Genomic DNA, 9,885 nt, shown 5'->3' with positions numbered 1-9,885 from the left:
TCTGGTTTCAATCTGGACATTGCATTGTGATGTTTATTCTAAGCATCACCTGTCTCAAGTTTGTGTAAACATGTCACCATTTATTCTCTGTATTATCAATTAAACGTCTAGCCAGTGCTGAGCAACGGAGAGAATAGGGTGGGACATCCTGGTCCAGAGGGGAGGAGAAAGAAGCGAGTGGGAGGGAGGGAGAGAGGAGAGATTGGCAGGCAAGGACTTGGAACCACGAGGAGAGATGAACCGACTCTAAGATATGACTAAAAGCAAGTATAATGTTGGAAATTCTGAATGGGAGGAAGCTATGCGGGCTTGGAAGTTTAGGATGGAGTAACTATTGCCCAGCACTATGCTCTAGGTTAATTAAATAAATCCTAGTCTCTGTGTGGTGATTTGGGTATACAGCTGGTTTAGGAATAATCACTGTTCAATTAAAAGATAAATCAATAATATTAAAAATAAACAACAGCACTGTCTAGGTTCTGTGGTTTTATTTATACTCCCCAGTGGCTGAAATAAAGTCATTTTGTTTGTTTTAAGATTAGTTGATTGAGCTGGTCATAGTGGCACATGCCTTTAATCTTAGCGCTGGGGAGGCAGAATCAGGCAGATCTCTGAGTTCAAGGCCAGCTTGGTCTACAGATGGAGTCCAGGACAGCCAGAGCTGCACAGAGAAAATATGTCTCAAAAACTAAACTAAACTAAACTAAATAAGATTAGTTGATTGAAGGGCTGACTGGTTGATTTATTGGTGTGTGTATCTGTGTGTGAGTGTGTGGTATTTGAATATGGGTGTGTGTGGGTGCCCTTGGAGTCAGAAGAGGGTACCCAGCGCCCTCTTCTATCACCTTCACCTTCTTCCTCCTCTAAAATCCTCCCGCCTCCACAACAACCCTCCAGCTTGTCGCCAGGGTTACAGGTGGGCATCTGAGACCCAGCATGTCAAGGTTGGCACTGGGATGAGAACTTCTGTGCAGCTCCTGAGGTGAGGGATTTGAACACCCCCTTTGATTACTAACTTGGGGCTTCACCCACAACACAGGCTAAGAGAGGTACATTCCTTAACCCTGGCTCCCTTCCCTGCTGAGGAGACTAGAGAACTAGAGACACAAACGAGCTGGTCCATCTACTCACAGGTGCCTGTGGTTCCTTCCCATCTGGAAACTGATCCCCTTTCCTGTCAATCTCAATTGGAGCAGAGGAAACCGCCTACCTAATTAAAGTCTGCAGCATGCCCGGATGCCTCGGCTGCCCCCAGAGCTCATGCCCGGATGCCGAGGATGCCCGTTGTTCCGTGCATTCTCAGCGCCTGATGACATGTATTCTTTGGGTTTCTGTGGCACAGGACACTGTGCTCCACATGCATGAGGTATCAGTGAGCCAGTTTCACCATCCATTGCTCTGGAGCAACCGAAAGGCATCCCCCATTCTAATTTATGGGAGACCAGCACGTGCAATCAATAGATGCCACCCAGGTTATTAAAGAGGAGAAAGATAGCCCAGGCAGCCCTGTTTACTAACAGGAAGTCAGCCTTCTGGCATCTTTGGGCAAGTGGTCTGTGAGAGATTTAGCTCCTTCTCAGCTGGAGCCCGGAGCTCTTGCTGAGGGCAGGGGGTCGAGCTCTGGGTTTTCTTTGTGTTTTGAGAACCTGGAGAACAATAGCTTTTCAGGGTGGTGCTGAGACTGGGCGGGAGTGGGTGCCTGGGTGTGGGACCAACAGGCTGCCTAAATGGGTAGTGGCTACTGCAGCACGGGTCCCTGGAGACCCCTTCTTTTCATGACTTTGGATTTCTTTGTTTCAAGCCCTTTGATTCTGAGGTATCAAAGTTCTTCAGCAATTTTCTGATTCTGGGCGCAGGGCAGGGCTAAAAATAAAATAGTGATAGCCTTGGGTTACTTGGCAAAGTCGGCAGGCATCCTTCCCTCCAGTCTACTTTCCAGAGAGTCAGATGTTTCAGTCTCAGAACCCCTTTATAGTCTTGAAATGTGGGAAGATTCTATCTCCTGGTAGAGATGTTAATGTATTTACTAATCATAATGCAACCAAAACAAACCCGTTAAATACTAACACAAGTATTTCTGTTCTTATAGAAGTTACATCTTCTAAGCCGGGCAGGATCTCACAGGTCTGTGATCCCAGATACTTAAGAGGCTTAAAAGTAGAGACAGAAGAAAAGGGCGAGGTTGGGCTGGGTGAGGAAAACAGGTGGAGGCCGCCTGGGGAACTTATCAAGACTGTCTCAAGACGATGGACGCATGGATGGAGGGAGAAGCTGGAGAAATGTTCCACAGTAAAGTGAGAAGAGAGGCCTTGGGTTTCTATTCCCAGTGCTTAACCTTCTAAAATAAAGTGCTTAGTTTAAAAAAGTAATACTGCTTTTCATTTGTGTGTGTGTGTGTGTGTGTGTTTAGTATTGGGAATAGAGCACACGTGCCAAATGATAGGTTTCTTTTTTAAATTATTTTCTTTTTTATTATTATTTTTTACAATTTATTCACTTGGCTGCAGCCCCCTCCCTCATCTTCTCCTTGTCTCACCTTCCCACACTTCCCCCCCATGCCCCTCTCCTAGTCCACTGATAGGGGAGGTCCTCCTCCCCTACTATCTGACCCTAGCCTATCAGGTCTCATCAGGATTGTCTGGATCCTCTTTCTCTGTGGCCTAGTAAGGCCACCTCACCAGGGGGAGGTGATCAAGGAGCCAACCACTGAGTACATGTCAGAGACAGTCCCTGTTCCCCTTACTAAGGAACCCCCATGAAGACTGACCTGCCATGGGCTACATCTGAGTAGGGGGTCTAGGTCCCCTCCATGCATGGTCCGTGGTTGATTCATCAGTCTCTGCAGGACCCAGGGGATGGTTTTCTAACTTAATTTTTGTGACGGAAGGCTGCAGATGTGCTGAGCGTTGTAGAAGTTAGAGGACACCTTGGGGAATCAGCTTTAAATTAAAAAATATATATATATTATTTACTTTACATTCTGATTGCAGTCCCCCCCTTTCCTAACAGTCCCTTCCTCTCCCCCACATCCATCCCTCCTCCCTTTCTCCTCCGAAATGGGGAGGCCTCTTACGGATATCAACCAGCCTTGGCACACCAAGTCTCAGTAGGACTAGGCACATCTTCTGCAATGGAGGCTGGACACAGTAACCCGTTAGGGGCAAGGATCCAAAGGTGGGCAATAGAGACACAGACAGCCCCTGTGCCTGTGGTTAGGAGTCCCACAGAAAGACCCACATGAAAGCTGCACAACTGATATATACGTGCAGAGGGCCGAGGCCCACCCCAAGTACGCTCTCTGGTTGGCCGTTCAGTCTCTGCGGGCCCCTATGGGCTCAGGTTAGTGGATGCTGCAGGTGTTCTTGTGGTGACTTTGACCTCTCTAGCTCCCTTAGTTCTTCCTCCTCCTCTTCCACAGGATGCCCCAAGACACACCTGTGGGTGTGGGTCTCTGTATCTGTTTCCATCAGTTGCTAGGCGAAGCCTCTCAGATGACAGTTGTAGGCTCCTACAATTATAGCAGAGTATTATTACTCTGACATAAGAGTGTCAGGATAGGGCTCTCTTTCAAGGCATGGGACTCAAGCTGGGCCAGACATTGGTTGGCCGTTTCCCTCGATTTCTGTTGCATCCTTACCCCTGCACCTCTTGTAGGCAGGACAAATTGTGGGTCAAAGGTTATGCTGTTAGGTTGGTGTCCCAATCCCTTCATTGGAAGTCTTGCTGGGTTAGAGGAGGTGGCTGCTTCAGGTTCCACATCCCCCATTGCTAGGAGTCTTGGCGAGGATCACCTTCATAGATTCCTGGAATTCCCCAGTGTCCTAGTTTTCTAGCTCCTCCCGAAGATGCTCCCCTTTCCCCTCCCCCACCAATGATTCCAGCTCTCCCTCTCAGTACTCTCTCCCTCCAACCTCCCCACCCTCCCTCCTGCTATTCCCCTCCCCATCCCCTATGTCATCCAGTCTTCTCCATTCCCCCACACCCACACACTCACCCCGCCAATGTCTATTCTATGTCCCTATCTCAGTGAGATTCAAGCATCTGCCCTAGGCTCTTCTTGTTACTAGCTCCTTTGGGTGTTTGGATTGTAGCATGATATGATTATTCTGTTCTTTATGGCTAATATCCACTTATTTATAAATGAGTACATACCATGTTTGTCTTTCTGGGTCTGGGTTTACCTTACTTAGAACCATCTTTTTTAGTTCTATCCATTTGCCTGCAATTTTTATGATGTCATCGTTTTTAATAGCTGAGTAAAATGTTCCACTGTGTAAATGTAGCACAATTTCTGCATCCATTTTTCAGTTGAGGGACATCTAGGTTGTTCCCAGTTTCTGGCTACTGTAAATAAAGCTACTATGAACATAGTTGAGCAAACGTCTTTGTTGTATGGTGGAGCATCTTTTGGATATATGCCCAGGAGTGGTATAGCTGGGTCTTGAGGTAGAACTATTTCCAATTTTCTGAGAAACCACCAAATTGATTTCCAAAGTAGTTGTACAAATTTGCATTCCCACCAGCACATCCTTGCCAGCATGTGCTATCACTTAAAAATTTGATGTTAGCCATTCTGACTGGTATAAAATGGAATCTCAGTCATTTTGATTGACATTTTCCTGATGACTAAGGATGTTGAACATTTCTTTCAGTGCTTCTTGCCCATTAGGGATTACTCTGCTGAGAATTCTCTGTTTAGGTCTACAGTCCATTTTTTAATTGGGTTATTTGGGTTTATTGATGTCTAGTTTCTTAAGTTATTTATACACTTTGGATATCAGTCATCTGTCAGATGTAGGGTTTGTGAAGATCTTTTCCCATCCTGTAGGCTGCCATTTTGTCCTTTTTACAGTGTCCTTTGCCTTACAGAAGCTTTTCAGTTTCATAAGGTCCCATTTATTAACTGTTGAGATTAGTGCTTGAGCTGTTAGTGTTCTGTTCAGGAAGTTGTCCCCTATTCCAATGCATTCAAGGCTCTTCCCCACTTTCTCTTTTATTAGATTAGTGTATCTGGTTTATGTTGAGGTCTTTGATATGCTTGGACTTGGTTTTTGTGCAAATATGGATCTATTTGCATTATTCTGCATGTAGACATCCAGTTAGACCAGCACCATTTGTTGAAGATGCTATCTTATTTTGTTCGTTGTATAGTTTGGCTTCTTCATCAAAAATCAAGTGTCCATAAGTATGTGGGTTTACTTCTGGGTCTTCAATTTGCATTGATTGATCAACCTGTACGTTTTTATGCTAATATCATGCAGTTTTATTACTATTGCTGTGTAGTATACCTTGAAATCAGGGATAGTGATACCTTAAAAATTTCTTTTATTTTACAGGATTGTTTTAGCTATCCTGGGTTCTTTGTTTTTCCATGTGAAGTTGAGCATTGTTCTTTCAGGGTCTGTAAAGAATTGTGTTGGGATTATAATGAGAGTTGTGTTGAATCTGTAGATTGCTTTTGGTAACATGGCATTTTTTTACTGTATTAATCCTACCATTCCATGAGCATGGGAGATTTTTCACATCTTCTGATATGTTCTTCCATTTCTTTCTTCAGATATTTGAAGTTCTTGTCATACAGGTTTTTCATTTGCTTGATTACAATTACACCAAAATTATTTTATATTATCTGTGGCTATTGTGAAGGGTATTGCTTCCCTAATTTCTTTCTGTACCTATTTATTATATAGGAGAGCTATTGTTTGTTTGTTTGTTTTTTAAGTTTATTTTGGATCCAGCCACTTTACTGAAGGTGTTTATCAGCTAGAGGAGTTCTCTGGTAGAATTTTTGAAGTTACTTACAAATACTATCATATCATCTGTGTATAGCGATACTTTGACTTCTTCCTTTCCAATTTGCATCCCTTTAATCTCCTTTAGTTCTCTTATTTCTCTAGCTAAAACTTCAAGTACTATATTGAATAAATATGTACAGAGTTGACAGGCGAATTGATTTAAGTTTCTCTCCATTTAATCTGATGTTGGCCATTGGCTTGGTGTATATTGCCTGTATTGTACCTAAATATGTACCTTACATCCCTGATTTCTCCAAGGCTTTAACCATGAAGTGGTGCTGGATTTTTGCAAAAGGCTTTTTCAGCATCTAATGATATGATAACGTGATTTTTTTTCACTTTTTTATACGGTGGATCACATTGATGAATTTTCTCATGTTGAACCAACCTACATGGTATTTCTGATGTTCATTGAATTTGGTTTTCGAGTATTTTATTGAGTATTTATGCATCAATGTTCATAAGGGAAATTGGTCTGAAATTCTTTGTTGAGTCTGCGTGTGGTTTAGGTATTGCGGTGACTGTGGCATCATAGAATGAGTTTGGCAATGTTCCTTCTGTTTCTATTTTGGGGAATAATTTGAGGAATATTGGTATTAGCTCTTCTCTGAAAGTCTGGTAGAATTCTACTCTAAAACCTCCTGGCCTTGGGCTTTTTTTTGGGTTGGGAAATGTTTAATAACTGCTTATATTTCCTTAGGGGTTATAAGTCTATTTAGATAATTTTCCTGATCTTGATTCAACTTTGGTAAGTAGTCTCTATTAAGAAAATGGTCTATTTTGTTGTTTAGGTTTTCCAGTTTTGTGGAGTACAGTCTTTCAAAGTAAGATCTAATGATTCTTTTGATTTCCTCGGTGTCAGGGTTTTGTTTTTTTTTTTTTGTCCCCCTTTTCATTTCTGATTTTATTAATGTGGGTACTGTCTTTTAGTTAGTTTGCCTAAGGGTTTATCTATCTTGTTAATTTTCTCAAAGAACCAGCTCTTGGTTTTGTTGATGCTTAGCATTATTTTCTGTTTCTAATGTATTGATTTCAGCCCTGAGTTTGATTATTTCCTGCCATCTACTCCTCTTTGGTGTGTTTGCTTCTTTTTTCCAGGTGCGCCATTAATTGGTTAGTATGAAATCTCTCCAATTCCTTTATGAAGACACTTAGTGCTATGTACCCCCACACTTTTTTTTTTTGCACTGTTTTCACTGTGTCCCATAAATTTGGGTATGTTGTGCCATGATTTTCACTGAATTCTGAAAAGTCTTTAATTTTATTCCTTATTTCTTCCTTGATCCAATAGTCATTGAATAGGAAGTTGTTCAGTTTCCATGAGTTTGTAGGCTTTTTGTTGTTTCTGTTGTTGAAGTCCAGCTTTAACCCATGGTGTTCTGATAAGATACAGGGTGTTATTTCAATTTTCTTGTATCTGTTGAGACTTGCTTTATGACCAAGTATATGGTCAATTTTAGAGATGGTTCCATAAGGTGCTGAGAAGACAACATATTTTTTGTGTTTGGGTGAAATGTTCTGTAGATATCTGTCAGCTCCACTAGATTCATAACATGTGTTAGTTTCATTATTTCTCTGTTTAGTTTCTATCTGGATGACCTGTCCATTGGTGAAAGTAGAGTGTTGAAGTCTCCCACTATTAATCTGTGGGGTTCAATGTGTGATTTAAGTTTTAGTAATGTTTCATTTACGAAAGTGGGTGCCCTTGCATCTGGGGCATAGATATTCAGAATGGAGACATCATCTTGGTGAATTTTTTCTTTGATGATTATAAAGTGTCCTTACTCATCTCTATTGATTAATTTTGGTTGAAAGTTTATTCTATTAAATATTAGAATATCTACTCTTGCTTGCTTCTTGGGTTGATTTGCTTGGAAATTATCTTTCCAACTCTTTACTCTGAGGTAATGTCTAACTTTGATGCTAAACAGTGTTTCTTGTATGCAGCAGAATGATGGATCCTGTTTTCACATTCTGTTAGCCTATGTCTTTTGACTGGGGAATTGAGTCTATTGATGTTGAGAGCTATTAATGACCAATGATAGTTAATTCCTGTTATTGTGATGTTGGTGATGGGTGTGTGTGTGTGCGCGCGCTTCCCTTCTTTTGTTTTTGCTGGTATGGAATTATTTATTTCCTGTGTTTTGGGGAGTGTAGTTAACCTCCTTGGGTTGGAGTTTTTCTTCTAATATCCTCTGTAGGGCTGGGTTTGTGGGTAGATATTGTTTAAATTTTGTTTTGTCATGGAATATCTTGCTTTCTCCATTTATAGTGATTGAAAGTTTTGCTGGGTATAGTAACCTAGGCTTGCATCGTGGTCTCTTGGAGACTACAAGACATCTGCCCAGGGCCCTCTGGCTTTCAGTCTCTGTTGAGAAGCTGGGGGTAATTCTGGTAGGTCTGCCTTTATATGTTAGTTGGCCTTTCCCCCTTGTAGCTTTTAATATTTTTCTTTGTTCTGTACATTCAGTGTTTTGATTGTTGTGTAGCAGGAGGATTTTCTTTTCTGGTCCAATCTATTTGGTGTTCTGTAAGCTTTTTGTATGCTTATAGGCATCTCTTTCTTTAGGTTGGAGAAATTTTCTTCTATGATTTTGTTGAAAATATTTTCTGGAACTTTGAGCTGGGAATCTTCTCCTTCTATTCCTATTATTCTTAGGTCTGGTATTTTCATAGTGTCCCAGATTTCCTGAATGATTTCTTTTAATTCTTTATTAATTACACTTTACTCACTTTGTATCCCCCCCCCCCCCCGTGGTTCTCTCCCTCCTCCCATCCCAATCCCTCCTTTTCTCCACCCTCTGCATGCATGCCCCTCCCCAAGTCCACTGATAGGGGAGGACTTCTTTTCCTTCCTTCTGATCCTAGTCAATTAGGTCTCATCAGGAGTGGCTGCAGTGTCTTCTTCTGTGGCCTGGTAATGCTGCTTCCCCCTCAGGGGGAGGTAATTAAAGAGCAGGCCAATCAGTTCATGTCAGAGACAGTCCCTGTTCCTATTACCCACTTGGATACTGAACTGCCATGGACTACATCTGTGCAGGGGTCTTAGGTTATGTACATGCATAGTCCTTGGTTGGAGTATCAGTCTCAGGAAAGACCCCTGTGCTCAGAATTTTTGGTTCTGTTGCTCTCCTTGTGGAGTTCCTGTCCTCTCCAGATCTTACTGTTTCCCACTTCTTTCCTAAGATTCCCTGCACTCTGCCCAAAGGTTGCCCATAAGTCTCAGCATCTGCATTATAGGCTGCAGGGCAGAGCCTTTCAGAGGCCCTCTGTGTCAGGCTCCTGACTTTCCCTCTTTTCTCCTTCCTCTGATGTTCATCCTTCTTTCTGATGTCAGAAACTTTTTATATTTAACATTTTTGACCAATGTATTAATTTCTTCTACACTAGAGATTCTCTCTTCCATCCCTTGTATTCTGTTGGTGACACTTGCATCTGTAGTTCCTTTTCTCTTACCTAAGTTTTTCCTTTTTAGGATTCCTTCAATTTGTGTTTTCTTTATTACTTCTATTTCTGTTTTCAGATCTTGAACAGGTTTATTCACTTCCTTCATCTGTTTGATTGTATTTTCCTGTATTTCTTTAAGAAATGTATTCGTTTCTTTAGAGGCCTCTATCATCTTCATAAGCTTGGATTTAAGGTTATTTTACTGTACTTCATCTGTGTTAGAATACCCAGGGTTGTTGTAATAGGATAGCTGGACTCCGGTGCTACCATATCACCTTGGCTGTTGTTGGTTGTGGTTTTATCCTGGCTTCTGGCCATCTGGGTTTTGTGGTTATTATAGGTTCAGGTGTTCAGGTGCTGATTTCTGAGTTTATCTTTAGGTGTTTTTTTGTTTTTGTTTTTGTTTTGTTATGGGTTTTTCCCCCTTGGTTTCTGTTTCCTCTCTGTCTTCTGGCCTGAGTGGCTGGGGGGTTCTGGTGGCCAGTGAGTTTTCAGGAGTTGTAGGATGTCTTCACTGGGGTTTTCATGGCAGGTGTGGTCTCTCGGGTTTTGGGTGCTAAAGTTGCTTCTGGGGTCCCTATTACCAGCATGGCCTGGGGTCCCTGGTTCCTGTGTGGCCTCTGGGAAAGCAGGCAGGTATGTA

This window comes from Meriones unguiculatus, chromosome 7, assembly GCF_030254825.1.
Source record: "Meriones unguiculatus strain TT.TT164.6M chromosome 7, Bangor_MerUng_6.1, whole genome shotgun sequence".
Lineage (NCBI taxonomy): Eukaryota > Metazoa > Chordata > Mammalia > Rodentia > Muridae > Meriones > Meriones unguiculatus.
The sequence above is the reverse complement of the archived record's forward strand: the minus strand, read 5'-3'. Positions refer to the sequence as shown.